A 16,741-nucleotide genomic window follows, 5' to 3' on the forward strand; every position below is an offset into this window, starting at 1 on the left:
CCTGGCGATTGAAGCAATTTTTGAGGCTTTGCGATTTATAATGTTGCGTCGATTAAAGCGAGTAAATTTTCTCAACAAATTATTTTTCAATAAATCACGTAAATTTTGTAGGTCACAGATGAAAATTATAAAAAAAAATGTGGTTTTTGTGAGATGAAGGTGAACGCATATTTTACGCTAGATATGCATTAAATTAGAAAGAATCTAACAGAGGATTTCTAATAGTTCTGGATTTCAAACGGTTATTCAATGTATTAAATTGTTTATAATACTGATTATAATGATTATCGTATTGAACTTAACATATTCTGCATATTCAATAAATAGGAGAGTTGTCATATCATTACAGAATTATTGTAAAATATCAATGTCACGTACAAGTAATTAATCAATTCATTGATTCCCTGATTGTGAAATCAGGGTATTTCCCGATCTATATGCTTAAAAAACTTATATAACTACGGTACATAAACAATAAATTATCTGGAAATAAATGATATAGATGATCTAACAAATACTGAGAGAAATATAGACATTATTACTTATCACTGCCCATGGGTTTTCTTCAAGTATTTTTGTTACAGTTGTTTTTATTGACACATACCACGAATCGGTAGTTGTGGTACCGATAGAGCTCAACATCTCGGTGTTCTCCATACATGTATTAGGGTAATGCTCTTATGAATGTCCATTGTCAAGAATCTAATGAATATACCTTTCTGAAAAGTGAACACTTATTGATCTTTTTTTGGACCCATGAACCCAGTTGCAAAAAAGCAACTACGCAATGTGTGAAAGCATAAATGTTTACACTCTTGATGCGTAACTTTATGTTTTACAGTTATCTCAACACTTTCTATCAGAGTTAACCTAGACCCATGGGAACCAAATTTGTGACTACCTGAATCCAGCGGTACCAAATTTCGTATGGAATGAAGAGAAAACTAGCTAGTACCAATAATACTAAAACAAAGTACAGTTGCATTTAACGATAGTCATGCTAAACCTCGGGAATATTTAACCTCTATTCTGAAGGGAAACAAAGTCAGCAGGAAAAAACCGGCTTCATCCGCCTTTCTTGAAAAAGGTGAATACTTAATAAAAATACTGAGCGAAATCATCATAGATAAGTGGTTGCAGGTTGCAGTGCAGGTCAATTAACAGTGATATGCTTTGAAATACTTATGTTAGAACTAAACACAAATATATTTTATAGGATAAGGTATTTTATTTATACGTTGTTCATATATTATACACACAAATTTTTATAAAAATAAATTTTTAATATTTTTTCCTATTATATTATATTTTGTGAAAATCTTGAAAGTCGATTAATTTCGATTAATTTTTACATCGTAAATACTACGGAACACTTAAAAATTAATTTCAAAATTAGCAGATGTAAATAGACCGAGTAATAGATAACGATTAAATTTCTCACATTAATGCATTGCAGTACTATCAACTAACAGAAAATCGTTCGTGTCAGAGACTTATAGTCTTTAAAAGAATTATAACATTAAAAATATAATGATTCCTGCAGAAACTTTTTGTGCTGTTATAACTTGTTTTGCATTTTTGATGCTTTTAGTTGGCAGTTTGACTTATGCCCATTTCAATGTATAGATAAAGTTTAACACTTGCTAGACTTGTCGGACAGAATTTCTATGAAGTGTCACATATCCAATGCATAACTTAATTATTTTAGTTAACGAAGTTAATGACTTTTGTTTATTATTCGCCTTTTTCCATAGTACTGTGTTTATATATTTCTAGACCTTTTACATTTATGACATATGTTTTTATTGCCATTAATTTATATTCCCATTAAAGTAGCAATATTATTTATATAAGATTTACCCACAACGTAATGGCCACGTAAAATAACCTTATTTTTTTAATATACTCATTTCTCACATTCATTTGTTGCTAAAGTTCACCTAATTCAGTAATGCCCATAATAAGCTTTAGTTGACTTTTCAAATGGTAGTAGAAATTAACAATTCATACAATTTAGAACATAATGCCAAATAAGAATTCCCATTTGTGTTTCTGTTCTGAGAGTATTTTTATTATAGTAGCTTTTCGCAGAAATAAAACCGACAATACTATAAACCTTTTAATGACAAAGGAAGCCTTAAAATTGAAAAGCGGCTTAATTCTGTTCAGGTGAACTGACTTGACTTATGCATTAATTAGGTTCAATAGTTTACGCATTAGTTCGAAGTTAAATGAAAAGGTTGTTTTAATATTCCTACTAGTTAAAAGGTACTAATACATTTTTAGAACAACCAGTAGTAGAACAAACAGTAACGGTTTAGAAGAAATCTAAACTAAACTTATTTCTTTTTCACCTTTTAAAATGCTGCACTTACTGAAAACACAGAGTATCCTTTTAAAGTAATATATACAGATATTCGCATTCTGACATAGTAATGATTCTGACTTAATTATATATGTCAGTCCATACAAAAGAAGACTACTAACTCACATCAATATATCTTTTATTCATTTTGCTATTTGTCTTTTGTGCTTATATACATCTGTCCCAGTGACGACGCGTGCCCTATCTGGAAGGGTGTGCGGCCCTTCTACAATGTTATTTTTACATGTACCACTTAAATTAAAAAAGATAAATTGAAATATATAAGATGTTTTATTAATAATAACTATATTATATTAGGCAACAATATATTCCCAATACAATATTTAATAATTCATTAACAAAATAACATATTAAACAAATTAAATTAATAATTTATATATAAGTTTAATATTATATCAATATGGAATAAATACAACTTTTCACTTATGTCTTTTAACATCAAACCAACTTTTTTCAAACAAAAGAGTTTGTATTTAGAACCATACATGTTTATGCAGTGATCAAACAAAATCAAACCCACTTGCAACGTATAAATGTGCGCACAAGTACCCCGCACAGTAAGAACAGAAATTCGTGGGTGCTACTGTTAAAAGGGGAGAGACGAAATGTGATAGAAATGTATGGTGAGATGAGCTGCAAACTTCAGCCGCTCATACAACCACTTTGGCAAATCATCATGTTGGATTCGTATGTGTGCAGTTGATATTCGAGTAGAACAAAAATTTACTCTCATACAATTCCCACTATATAAATCTCTATCTCTGATATTACGAATGGGAGCACACGCACATTATTTTGTTCATATGCAACGTATGAATGGGCGGCCAACTTCTTTGCACACAAAGGGGAGAGACGAAATAAAATAGAAATGTTCTGTGATTTGAGCTGCAAATATATGAGCACAACTAACAAGTATAGCAGCTAACAGAAGCAAATTGATTGAGTTTTCATAGACAATTATATTTAATTGTTTTCTAAAACTTTAAAAATATATATATGGAAATGTAATAAATAATAATAATTGTTGATGTGAAGATACTTAATAAATTTATATACCTATGTTATATGACATTTTGCAAATTATGTTAGGGTGTTCACCGCACACCTCCGCACCTTAGAGCAGTCGTCACTGATCTGTCCGTCGTCCATTTTTCTTTCTGTTACTATACAATATAGTCTTTTAGTCTTCGACCTCAGCAGTTTTTATTGTTCTTTACACTAGCAGTTTTTTTTTAAATTCAACCAATCAACCAGCCAGTTGGAATATAGATGGGACAAGTTAACTATATCATACAGCGTTCACACAAAAAAGAACCAAAATAATCTCATTTTTATTTAACATTTAATTATAGTCTTGGAAAGGATATTTGGGGGAAGAAACTTGATCAGAGAAAGTGTGGTCTGATTTGGAAACAGATGCTATTTCAAAGGAAATCGAAGTTTGAATAAGGCCCCTTACCTCAAAAATGTTGCTGAATAATAATATAAATTAATTAATAATTAATATTATTTGCTAGTGATAATTACTATCATAAATGATATAATATTTGTAATATATATCTTGTTGATAATATATTAGCATAATGTCGAAAAAATTAATGCCTCATAAAAACCTTTAAAGCCTAAATCGCCTCAAGGGTTAGAAAATTCTTATAAAATATTTCGTATGTTTACTTCTATATCTACATAGAAATATTGTTATATATATATGTATTAATATAGCAATATAAACAATATGTATGGATTTTATTATTATATATCAGGGACCGAAAATAACAGTTATTTTAAAATTTTTTATGAAAAAAAGCAGCAACAAAAAGTTGTCTAAACTCTTATTTAAGTAAATAGTTATCATTCTAACAACTTTTATCCTTAATATTATGCATGCTTTTTATATTTGTGCTTTTTAAAATAAAACTCAAAAAATAATAATTATTATATGCCTTTTATTTTTTTCGCGCAGCAATAACTCTTAAAATTTGCTTCTTATTTTAAAACGCACAAATAACTGGTATACTTGCGTTATATAATATAAAAAGCAAGAGTATCGCGCAAATTCTGCGCGATATTTTTAAAATGAAAATATAAAATGCAATTTTCATACAAGGTAGTTGTTTTTGCAATTCCATAGAAAATGTTTGAAAAGGTTGGTGTAGGTAAAGATTTAGTTCAGTTTTTTGTTTTTGTATTTTACATACAAATTTATTCTCCTACAAAATACGAATGTAAATACAAAATATAAATGCAAAATACAAAAACAAAAAACTGAACTAAATCTTTACCTACACCAACCTTTTCAAACATTTTCTATGGAATTGCAAAAACAACTACCTTGTATGAAAATGGCATTTTATATTTTCATTTTAAAAATATCGCGCAGAATTTGCGCGATACTCTTGATTTTTATATTATATAACGCAAGTATACCAGTTATTTGTGCGTTTTAAAATAAGAAGCAAATTTTAAGAGTTATTGCTGCGCGAAAAAAATAAAAGGCATATAATAATTATTATTTTTTGAGTTTTATTTTAAAATGCATATGATAACAGTTATAAGATGATTTTTATTTTTTTTATGATAACTGTTACGGTCCCTGTTATATATGCATTTTTATTTACTTTAGTTCACATTTAGGTATTCACATATGTATTTATATTATCGCCTTATTTATATTTGCATATTTGAAATATTTTTTCAATAAACTGTGACCTATTTTTGAAATCAATATTTTTTCTTCTTAATTCAGGTTTTGTATCTGAATATTCAATGTTTAAAATTCTTAACGTTTCCAGTTTAGAAACACGTCATTAGCACACGAAACACTTTTTAGGGTGCGTTTCCAAATTTTGATGCTAATTTAGTGGCGAAAGAGTGCTTAATCGTGAATAAATAAAAAATGCGAAACAAACCTGTCAGAGACGCAGACGCTTCCTCATATGTCAGGCATTTAAGCCATTTCAGAAATATATGTAAATATTTTTAAGAAATTTTTTTATATTAATTTTTATTTTTAATTAACTTCTCACTTCTCCCCGATTCATATTCATATTGTTTTAATTTGATTTAGCATGCCCACTGTACAATATGATTATAGTAATCATATATATATATATATAAAAAATTATTCAAAATAGATATTAATATTATTTATGATGATCTTCTGAAGTATGGATATAAACAAAAATCAGAGTTAAAAAAGTATTTACTCAAATCTACAATATGTATTAATATGGAAAATAATAATATGGTGCGTATGAGACCATGCCATACTAAATTCCTTAACATCTTTGACTAAAGTAGTTTAATCATATATCACAAATATTTCCATTACCCTGAAACTATTCTCTTATAGATATCATCACCCAAAGGTCAATTGCACAGTCTTTCGAGAGAGGGTATCTCCAATTTCTTGGCGTTTATAGCCGGACACTGGCAAATTGACAGTAAGATTTTAGAAGTACAATATCAGCTTTCATAAATAATCCTCATTATAATTCATTAAAGTCGTTTCATATGTTATCATACTATTATCAAGTTGTTTCGAAATTTTATTTATGTAGTATTGGAAATTTTATTTAAGAAGAAAAAGCAGAAATAGTCAAACATTTTACCTGTAATTGCCTAGATTCGATAAGAAGCATAGCAAGATATCTGGACACTTAACTATATATCATAACAATGCGTATATAATATATAATTTAATAACATTAAAAACTATATGCGTATATTATGGCTTCAATGTGATTCCATAAGTTAAAGTATCTAAGTTCTCTTCTTGGACAAATATGTTATTACAACAGTATTCAACAATAACATTATTATATTATGCATTATTTTATTATTTAATATAATATAAATATATAATCTATAATTTGTATAATCTATATATAGCATCTATACATAATATATAATCTCATATATTAAAGATTAAATATTAGGGCTTTGAAATGATTCTATAAGACAAGCAGTTAAGACTTCGTTCTAAGCAGTGATATTAAAATCATCTCGTATGGTAATAATAAGTTGATCAACTACATGGACTGCATAATTACCCAACGAATAATCATAATTAAATTTCAATTTTAATTTATTTACTTACAACGTTGTAATACATAAACAACATTGAATACATAAACCATCTACTGAAGTATACAAGCTAACATTATTATTATTAAGAAAATGTTTTTTGTTATACATAGTTTTTGCATTTGTATTGCTGCTTTTTGATCTCTTGTTCTTTTCACGTCAATTAGAAAAATACTAAGAATATGATTGAAACACTATATAACCCAGCCATAGCTCTTCTGTTTCTCATCTTGCAGATTATGTTTATTGATGTCTGATATAGTGTCAAGTAATCACCTTCTGAAGATAAAGCAATTCAATATAAAACACCGTTTATAGAACAAATTGACATATTTCGTTTTTGATCTATTTTATTATATTCTTAAGTTTAGATATTAATTGAGTAGCAACATTTATTAGAAATTAGCCGAATGGTTGTATTTATAAACGCCTTCGGTTGGCTATGGTCCACCCATTAGTTTTTTAAAAGAAACGAATAACATGAAATAAAAATTGCTGTCAGAGTAAATGATATGGTCTAAGGTGATACTATCATCCGTATAACTTCAGTTATTGTCCGTTATGAGATACGCAATGTTTCTACCATGGATTCTGGAACACACTAAAGCGAACCTCTCCATTCACGTATCTACCTTGAATGCATTATTTTGAAATCATTTTAAAAACAAATTAAATTGACCAGAATAAATATAAGAAGAAATCGAATATAGTCTCGCTGACCTTAATGAATATCAAATAAAATAAAATTACCATAATACGAGTACGAACACGTACTAAATATATAGGCTTCATTAATATTCAAAAAAATCTCGCTTTCTGGCATATTTAAGACCTAGTACGTTGCAGTTGTTATTGTTGTTGTTGTGGTTGATTTGATGTGAACGGTCAATAACATTTCTAAAAACTGATTTGCATAAGAAAAGATAAAAACGAAAGACGAAAAGAAAACGAAAACATGAAATATAAAATCTCAAAAAATCAAATAAAACTGAGAAATATTTTTGTCATCGGTGCCAGTGCCGGTGCCATTAAAGATCACAGGCGAGATCTGACCGTTGATATTAACGTGATTATTCACGTTAACACCGAAGTTAAAATTGATGATTTGCCACAAATTGCTGTGTAGATACTTTAATGCTATTTTACGTTAAACATTTACAAATTTTGGGAAAACTCACCAACAACTGAGAGTCATATACCGCTTTTATGGATGAGACTGATGTACAGTTATTGATGGCATGTGCCGTAACTGGGAAGTGCAGTTAACAGTTTTGGGCAAGTTCATAAGCGGATGCTGGGAGCAATGCATCCGACAACAAGAGCAACAAAATCTTGAACTGCTCTGCTCGGTGTGTAAGTATGAGATATTTGACGTGCATGGAACTTGATTTGAATCTTTTTTTAATTAAAAAAAAAAGAAAATATTTTTAATATATTTTATTTCATTCATTTATCACTAATTTATTGCCTATAAAAACTAATAAATTTCTGTGAGTGACTTTGGCAATGTTCATTTTATTTATATTTAATTGCCATATTAAGTATTTTTTTTCTATATATACATATATATATTTCATTTTTATGAAACATATTTTTGTTATTTTTTTAATATTAAGTGTTTTTATTAACAGCAACGAAAATGCATTTAGCGTTCGTTGCATTTTTTGTATTATGCATTTTTGTTGGCTGTCAAAAAAACCAACCAGGGAAATTTTATGCACATCGTCATACAAATTGCCAATTTAAAATTTTAATAGTAATATTTATTTAGTTTTTAAAGAAAATATTATGTTTTTTAAACATTAATAAAAAATATTAGAAAGTGAAAGTTAATGATCTTCTTTAATTGCAACTAACATAAAGGCCTTTTTGTGAGGCTCGTGCGCATTGTCTAGGCATTTATTTTATGTTAATTACTGCAATTGTTTCTATGCAAATTATCTTTAAATACAATAAAATATATTATTTGTTTTAAATATTTTTTAGTAAATTCAACTAAAATACCTGGAATTTGTTGAATTCGTTAAACAAACAAGTGCAAGGTTTCTTTTTTGCTGTTGTTTGAGGCGATAAGTCTAATTCGAAGCATGTGTTTAGGTTTTGTTTTGTATTAAAAAACTATTTATTTATTAATAATATTTTACATTTAAATAGAAATAAAAAAGGCAATAAAATTAGTTTTTTACAATGTTTTTACTATTTTTTTATATGTTAAAATCTTCAACTGGTAGCATCTTAATGAAATAAAATATAATGCTGAGATAGAAAAGAAATCTTGTTGATGCTATGAACTCACAAATTATGAATTTTCTTTAATATTAAAATTAAAAAACCTAACAAAAACTGTTACTCATCTGTTTTCTATTTAGTCATATTCAGCTTCTATTTTCTATTTATTTAAATATTTAGAAAAAAAATGAAACTCATTTGTTTATTAATTAGTCATATTCCTCTTCTAACCAGATACCAGAACAAAAATATCTCACATTGCAGATTTTAGAAAATAATATAATACTGAGTGTTATAATGTTATTATAATGTTAAAAAATAAATGTATTCTTATAGAACTGCTGGAAAACGGACATCCCAAAACACTGAACTTAAACTGTAGCCTTTTTAACTTAATAATATAATATCCAATATATATACAGTTAAACTTCCATTACTCGAACTTCTATAACTCGCATTTTCTAACACTCGAACTAAATAGAGTGCAATAGGGTTTAGAAACCAAATTCCTTAACTCGACATCTCTATAACTCGAACCTTTGCAAAATGCTACTTCGAGTTATTATATTATTATATTATATATTGGATACTTTAATATAAGATTATAACTTTTTACTTATAAAACTTTATAAAAGTACTTCCAATAAATTTTCGAGAATATAACTAAATCAGATCAATATAATTTTTTGAAATAACAGTGAATATAATTTTTTTCTTGCTAAATTTTATAAAAAAGATAATTTTCGTTATTTCAGACCAATAAAGGCGATAGGATTGGATTACACAGATGTCCAACGTTTTAATAGGAAAAAAAAAATAACTGATCATAAATATATTGCCTGCTATAGTTGGTCAAATAAGCAGAACCTGGTTTAGAGTATAAGAGACTAAATACAATGTTTAAAGAACAAGTGATGACAGATATACAATCATTCCATAATGATCAGAGAAGAAATACATAAGCTACTGCCAAAAAAGTTTATATAGTAAACGTCTAGTGTTAAGAAATATTAGAAATCTAAACAGAGTCAAAGAACCTAATACCACAGAGATGAAAAGCGGATGTGGGATATTGGGCACATGTAAATAAAAGTAATTAGTAATATGAAGAACATGCCTTCAAATCATTTTGACTATGGTATATAAAAGTATAGTATATGTAGTGTACTATAGTATATGCAATATTGTATATATAAATCTGAAACACTCGAACAATGTGGAACAACTTAACTTATTTGAGTTAACCAGAGATCAGAGATGTTAGCCTCATTGAACCAGAGGGTTCAATGAGGCTAACATGGCTCTGAAGTTTTAAAGTTTATTCATACTTACAACGCTATTGAATGCAAATATAATGAGTAACTCTTTCAAAAACAATCAAGGCAACCGAGAAATATATAGTAGCTTATATGATATGCAACTTCAAAAAATTTGACTTAAATAATTTTAGAACGAATATTTGCAACATTAACTAAGTTCATCAGAACAAATCAAGTTGATTTCAGACCTATAGATTCATGTATCTATAGACCTATAGATACACTAATTAACGAAGTTGATTTAATTTTATTGCCTCTGAGTAGCATTTGAATCATAAATGATATGTTTCATTTTCAAAAAGCACCATTAGTAAATCGAATTTATAGTAAAAGTATATATAAACAAATAGACTCCACGAATTGTGAACTTTGAAGACATTATAATGAATTTGTGAACTAATTGTAAAATATTTGTGAGAAATAATGAAACACTAATATCCGCCATCGATTATTTTAAGTCTATGCCAATAACCTAACTGAGATTAGTAACTGGCTGAATATAGAAGTATATACCAAATACTATAACTCAAGCAAATAGTTTATAGTTGATCGGTAAGATCTCCAACTGAGAATTAACTAAAGAATTAACTAAAAGTGTAATATTTTAAATTCATTATAAATATTTCTGCAGTTGGGATTCAATAAATTTATATGATAATTTATTTTGTGTAGTCTAAGCTATTATTACGTTTTGATGGTCAATCCGTGTCTGTAATTAATACTGAAATAAGTGTAATTACACATGAAAATAACACATTTGAGTAATAAAACTTGACTTAGAGCCTTCCTTCATTTCATTGAACTAATTCATAGTTTATTAGTAAGATGTCAATTATATCCATTCTTTAGTTCATTACTAATGAACTAAAGTATGGTTCATTACTTAATCCCGTGATGAATTTATACTTCAATAAAGTAGAGTAACCAGTCACAATCTAAACAGAGGTCAACTTAATATTAGAGATTGCTCTTTAATCTCTTTTTTATTTTTAACAAAAACATTAAACTTGAATTGTAGAATAATAAATAAATCTTCTTTATTGGAGTATATTATGATGCACCCATAATGCATATACTGTAAAAGTCCATAAAACAATTTTCGCCCTTGAAAGGTGTAAAATAGATTGAAAAAATCGCAGGGTTTTAACTGCAGTGCTGTATAGTTTAACATTCGTGAACAATAGATTATAATAATTATAAATATATAATAGAATCTAAAACAAAATTTAAAATATATATTAAACTTGCACTTCACTAATAAGCTTAGGTATATCAGGCACATACTATATAGTTAATAGAGCAATATAAAATTTTAAAAAGCGCTATTTAAAAACGCCATAATATTGAGGTAATGCATTATATCTGGTAATAATGCATAAGATCTATAAAAAGAAAAGCATTGTATATATAGATACCAATTTCAAATTTTGATATATAAGTTCTTATTGACTTTTTCATTTTGTATTCATATTCTTAATGCTATCTAAGATTACAATTATTTTTAGCGAGATAATGAGGATAGATGATGATATCTATCTATAATTGGTTGATATTACAGTTTAATAATACCTATGTATAGCAATTATATTATTATACAATATTATGAATAATAATTTAATTTGTTGTATTTTTTTAACAAATAAATTGTATTTATATAGTAATATATATATGTAATAGTATATTATAATGACCTACTTTTGTGTATCACCCTCTGTCTACGTTATAATGCCGATATCGGGACTTAACAAAGTGAATGAATTTACGATTTTTTGAACTATAATTCCAAATATTAACAATTTAATATTGAATACTTTATTTCATTATGTGAGTAACTGAGAAACAGTAAATAATTATCAGCCGGAAGCTAAATATAATTGATTTTCCACGCTTAAGCTGTGTTTAATCAATGAATTTCTTTGAGAGCAGCTCCAAATTACAGCACAGAAGATTTTTTCGATTGAATGTGAAAGTTTTCTGTGAGTGAGTATGCAAAATTTTAAATCAAAACGTCTGTTAGAGACAAAAACACTACCGCAAATATAAACACAGAAATTTAAAAAATATTTTTTAAATATTTTTTTTTAACTTATTTTTTTATAACTTTTTTTCATTGAACTTCAAATAAATTTATGGTTGTGAAATGCTGAGAAATATTTTGCTGAAAATATTTAAAGTAACAATCGGTGAAGTGAAAAAACTTTGTATTAATTAACATGTGATTAAAATAAACAGATACGCGTTACTTCGATTAGCTAAAATAATTTAGAATTCACTTTTTTTTCACTTTTTTATCCACTTAAAAATGGGAAAGTTTTTGTGGTTAAATAAATAAGATTATTTTTTTTATTAATTGATTTTTATTTAAATATTTAATTTTTTTTAAAACAAAAAAACGTTTTTAACTCACGCCTGACACAAAATATTTTAGATTACACTTTCAAGGATAATGGAAATGAATTTTGTAGTTTTTTTTTGGGTTATTTAGTTCTCTTCACAATAGTTTGTTTTGGTCAAATAACACAAAAACTACACATAATAACTAAGGCAACCGAGAAGCACACATTAACGGTGATATTCAGCAACTAAAAGTTAGTAACTAACAGCGAGTGAGTCTAAAGGTAAGCAAGCACCCCAAAGAATTCTTTTTAGCACGGGCGCATAACAAAAGGCGTGCTAGGCATTTTTTATATGGCATGAATACCGAGGTGGACGGACATTTGCATTGTATTTCAGATACATAATACAAACAAATAATATAAAAGTTATTTTATATGAAAACACAGCTGGACAGACAATCTTATACCCCTGACAATAGAACACGTCAATAGCAAACTCGTATGTGTAGCCAAAGCGTTGCAAGACACAATTCAAGGGTTGTTGTGTATGGCACAAGTGGATGCCATTAAACGTCTGATATAGTCAACCCGGCCATCGGCCCACTTGACTCTATGAGTGTACGCATTTAAATGTTATATGTCTATATATATATACTTGTACATATAATACTATTTCAGTTGTGGGTGATTACGTAGTAATGTACTGTGGCACATTCCAGCTTTGGAACTATTATTGAGTTCCAAACTATTAATGTTCATAATAAATCAAATAAAATACTTCAATATTCATATGAACGAATATTTGTTTCCAATTATGAGAAATATAAAAATAAAATTTTGTATTGAAATATATATATTTCCAAGAATGTTTAAGTTATTTAGAAGAGATAAAACATTTTAGCTGGTATTGAGGTAAACTTCTTATCAAATGCATTCAATTTTATGAACAAAAATACGAATTTTAGAAACGTTTTTTAAAAAAATTCGTACAAATGCACTGACTTTAGATAATAAATAATACAATTTAACAATTATCGTTATTTTTTTACCTAAAGTAAATATAATACGTATAATATGTAAATGCAATTAATACACATCATAGTATTCAACTTCGTTCGTCGAACCGAATAAAGTCTTTAAATCTGAATAAATGGAAATGAAAGTTTGTACAACTAAATCAAAAGTCTTGAAAATATAGTTAAGGTAAATAGAAGAGTTCTTTCTTGTGATCCACGGGTAAACATTTTTTTGATATCTATAAGTCGTCACACAGTTCAAAAGTTCTGAGATCTTTATAGACCTTGAAATTTTACATTATTTCTGGTTCTTATCTTTAAAACTGAATGGAATAAACTACTAGATTTACGAAAAATATTTTATATGAATTTATCTAAAGAATTACACTTCTTATCTAAAAAAACAAAAGGAAGAGTTAGCTATAACCTTCAGCCTCAAAGTTAGCATCAAATGTTTTATATATTTAAGTCTTAGCCATAAACCCTACTTTACTATTATCATCTTAAAGAAACTGCTAGTTCAGTGATATATCTTACATTTGTATTATCATGGAACTGTAGCGAACATTAGTAGCACAACTTGGTACCAAAAAAGCTTAAAGCTCAGTTTTTTCCACTCAAACGCAAAGTATAATAAAGGCAAGACATATATGTGACATATAATATGGAAGGTCTTAGCACAATATATTTCAGAATGTTTAAATAGAACTATGAGATGTTACGATATTAGTAAAATACTTCAGGCAGTATTAGGATAAGCAGGTTAGGATATATTGTATAGTAGTGGCAAAAATATATGCTATATGAACAATAATTAATGTGCTGAATAGATAGACTTAAAAGTTATTGGGCTCCTCAAAGTATGGTTCATAAGAAAATCTGGAAAATGAATTACTATTATACGTAGGTGCTATCTACCGGGACCTACTATGTAATGACCTGGAAACTTTAACCAGTTAGAATAACTGGTATATGATGATGTGAAAAACGCTATTATCTTTAAGGCTATAAATCTGAAGTGATACATTTTTGTAAGATTTTTATTTATCAAGCCACTTGATTGCTTGAAAACATTCAATTGGTAATCACGGTGATTTTAGAAAGACTTTTGATAGGATAATATAAAAGATACTGTTTTTACTTAATAGCCAACACCGATACTTAGATATTTTTGAGGTAACATATTTTCTCTTGCCAAATCACATGACTGCTCGAAAACTTTACGAAAGGTTATTTGCGAATGGTTCGGCTATTTTCGAATATATAAGGCAGTCTAAAAAGCTAGTTTGAGTCAACAACAAAAGTATTGACAGGTTTATTAATCCAAACAGATATGAGATATCAGGTAATTACTGATTTTTTAAATTGTTATGATCTTTTTATTTCGAGTTTTCGAAGATGGAATTAAAAAACGACGTTACCGATCAATTCTGTGAAATGTAAATTGAACGTCCGTCCATCTTAGCAGCTCCTACGCTGTGATTATTCAGAAACGGGCCTCATAGCTGGCTTTCTTTAAACCGAATAAAATTTGAAAGCTTAAACCAAAGGATATTGATAAATATATTAATATCCTTTATTTGATTAACTTATATTATTATGTTTAAGGCTAAGAATAGTTAAATGTTGATTCCAATAATAATTCTGCTTAACAGACTTATTCATTTGTGCCATTTAAACTCTTAATATAGCTCAGGGCTTGAATATTTCTTTTGTTTCGTCAAAATATTATTTGTTGAAAATTTTGGACTGTTTTTAAAAATAAAAACAAGAAATTTTTTTTTAATAAAGCGTATAATTTTTTTAAAAGCATAATCAATCTCTAAACAAATAAAAAAGTATCTCCGAATATTTTAATATTGATGGATGTTATTAGATTTGTTCACAGTGCCAATCACAAAGTCTACAGAAGAATTTTAAAAACCTATTCCATCAATCACAGCACAATAGCACCCAGAATAACAGAAGTCGAAAAACATTTTGAACCTATTTTACTCGCATTTTGAAAACACTTCGTATTTCTAGGTCAGTTGTCATTGACAATCGATTTGCATGTGAGGAGCATTTCTTGTCTTTAACTTTTGGCTGAGTTTATACGCTCTTTTGGCTACAAATTAAAAATGCCAAGTGCATCTCGTAACGAAGCAAATTGTTAACAAATAGTTAAGTTTCAGCAACCAATTTTCCAACAGTTTTAAATGAAATCAGTATAATTAGCCAAACACATAAAAGCGTATAAAAAACCAATTTAAATTTGCATAAAATCAGCCAAAAAGTGCTTAACAAACCATAGAACTGCTTTAAGCAAAACTAAGCTTAAGCAAAAGATACTTTGATGCAGAAAGATAGTTTGAGGTGCTTTAGCGATACGTTGGAGGGGCCATATCTCAACTGTAACATGGCCCAGAAATGGTGAATATAAGTGAAAAACCGCTTACGTTTCTGTTTCTGTTCTCAAAGGTCGTGTCTAAGGTGAAAACCTTAAATTTTGCATGGGAAATAAACGAAAAGACCACTTAAGACCTAAAGGGCAAAAGAATTAATTTCGCCGCTACTTTATTTTTCTGCTTCTTTACGTTTTTACGGTTAAATTATTTATTAAACATGTTTTTTATTAGCACAAAAAACATTTTGTTTCTTAAATAAGTTATCCAGTTACGAGTATATTTGTGTAATTACCATTTAATTAAGTATAAAGAAATAACGTCATAATAATCCAAACATTTGCCCAAATGTGCATGACTGAAATTCCGTAGATACTTTTGAAATGTTGTTGTTGTAGTAGTAGTTGTTGTTGCTGTTAGTGCTGTTGCTGTAGATACTACCGTTGTTGCTGCTGTTGCTGTTGTTGATATTGGTGTGTTGTAGATGTTTTTATAATTGTAATTTTTTTTACGAATTGGAGTTTACCCGTTTTGAGTTATCAGGTTTTGCTGCAACAACCGCGTATTTATTTTTAGTGAAAATCACAACACTTGACTTGAGTCAAGAGTGGCTTCACAGTTAAGATTCTGCACAAGTAAAAGCAAATTTCCTATAGTAACGTGCCAAAGAAATCTTTTCACTTTAATGACAATATGATGATACCGATGATGATATGCACAACAGATACAAGATCCTCATAATTACGCACATGCATAAAAATCATATATAATTTTTATGATTGGAATTTTTTAATCACTTCTCAATATTGATTGGAATTTTTAAAATAAATGCACCTTAATTCGCACTACTAATAATTTGTGTAAATTAATGGAACTTATTTTTTTTTTCATATATAAATATATATTTAATATTATATATCTCACTTAAAAACTATTAAACTTCTTCTATTTTTCAGATACTCGTTAGAAGCGAACATTCCCAAAC

At 27.9% G+C, this 16,741-nt stretch overlaps 1 protein-coding gene across 1 annotated transcript in view; it reads right to left on the reverse strand.

The window, feature by feature from the left end:
• The window catches only part of LOC119672902, a 49,387-nt gene extending 33,224 nt beyond the window's left edge, over positions 1–16,163 (reverse strand). The window contains exon 1 of the mRNA XM_038084069.1: positions 16,052–16,163. The gene's annotated coding sequence lies outside the window, so the exon portion shown is untranslated. The remainder of the gene's footprint in view (positions 1–16,051) is intronic.
• Between the last annotated feature and the right edge of the window lie 578 nt (positions 16,164–16,741).

The sequence above is a fragment of the Teleopsis dalmanni genome, chromosome 1 (assembly GCF_002237135.1).
Source record: "Teleopsis dalmanni isolate 2A chromosome 1, ASM223713v2, whole genome shotgun sequence".
Taxonomy (NCBI): domain Eukaryota; kingdom Metazoa; phylum Arthropoda; class Insecta; order Diptera; family Diopsidae; genus Teleopsis; species Teleopsis dalmanni.